Genomic DNA, 1734 nt, shown 5'->3' with positions numbered 1-1734 from the left:
TAAAATAAAGCAAACGGAAGCATTGGGTACGGGGAATAGAGCTATAGCTAATGAGTGAGAGGGTGGATAAATGGATGTGAAGAATGGTTTAATTTATAGTAATTTTTTTATAATTTTTGTATGATTAAAGAAAATTAGATATTTTGAATTAAAAGAGTGTATATCAGTTAATTATTTTAATATTATTATTTAACAATTAAGTTTAAAACATTTTTTTATAAATGAATACACAATGCTTTATTTTTAGACAATTTTATCCAAAAAAATATATTTTTTCTCTAATCAGAGTTACAAATTTCTCTAAAAAAAAATAGCTATTTTTGGAGTAAGAATTCTCTTTTTGTATGCATAAAATACATATTAAAATTAAAGTAATGAAGACATCCACCATTCATATTTGAATGTAGAAAACATATATTTGTAAGACTCTCTATAGAAATATTTTTATTACAAATATTCTTTAATGTTATATGTTTATTTGTCTTTTTATATATACAATTTCTCTCTTGCACTAGGTTTTCTCTATATATATAAAACAGAATAGTTATATATAGAGTCCCGTAGATATATGATTTCTATTTCTAAATATGATTGTAACATGTATTAACACTTTAATGTGTAGAATATGAATCATAGATAATTATATATATAGTAAAAGATTAATGGATATATATTTTATATTTCTAATATGATTGGGGCATGTATTAATATTATAATATGTAGTACACATTTAATATTCTAAATATAAAAAACAAAAACCATTTATTCATACACAAATACAAATAAAGACGAAACATTACAAAATATTTCTAATAAAAATACGTTTATAAAAGACTTCTATTAATATACTTTTTCTACATTCAAATGTGGATGCCACATGTATTAATTAGTTAAAAAAGTTTAATATGGATATTATTTATCTAACTAGAGATAATTCTTATTCCATTAATAGCTTTTCTATGAAATTTATAGCTAAATCATTTTTATATGGAATCTACCTGCAATAATTTTAGAGAAATTACACAACAATTTTACCATAAGAGGGCAACTCAAAGCTTTTGAACCTTTCTTATCCAATAGAATTTATTAGACATGTTGGGGCCAAAGGAAAAAAAAGAACCACCATTGATTTGGTGAAAGTATAAATAGAGACATGATGGTAGTTGTATGAATATAATATAATATATATATATATATATATATATATATATATATATATATATATATATATATATATATATAATCAATCTTGTACATATATGTTTTCTATTCCTAAACATGATTGGGACATGGATTAACATTTTAATATGTAGTTGACATTTAATATTTTAAATATTAATATTACAAATTATATATAAATAGAAAAAGACAGATAAGCATGTAATATTAAAACTTATTTATAATAAAAATATATTTATAGAGATAGAGTCCTATGAATATATGTTTTCTATATCCATAAATGGATGGGCCGTGTACTAATTAGTTAAAAAATATTAATATTCATCTTATATACATAAAAAGAGGAATCATATTTATTTAATAATTCTTTTTAGATAAGTTTGTAATTCACTCATTTTTTAATATGTAATTGACATATAACATTTTACTAGATTTCCAAGTAACATTTTAGATGGAATAGACATGTAACATTTTTAAAAAGATTGCACAACAATTTTACCATTAAACTCTACTTGGCATGTTGTGGCTAGAGAAAATCCAAAGAAACACCAATTA

Source organism: Pinus tabuliformis, chromosome 8 (assembly GCF_031772625.1).
Source record: "Pinus tabuliformis cultivar Carrire ecotype Pingquan chromosome 8, CPIR1, whole genome shotgun sequence".
NCBI lineage: Eukaryota > Viridiplantae > Streptophyta > Pinopsida > Pinales > Pinaceae > Pinus > Pinus tabuliformis.
The sequence above is the reverse complement of the archived record's forward strand: the minus strand, read 5'-3'. Positions refer to the sequence as shown.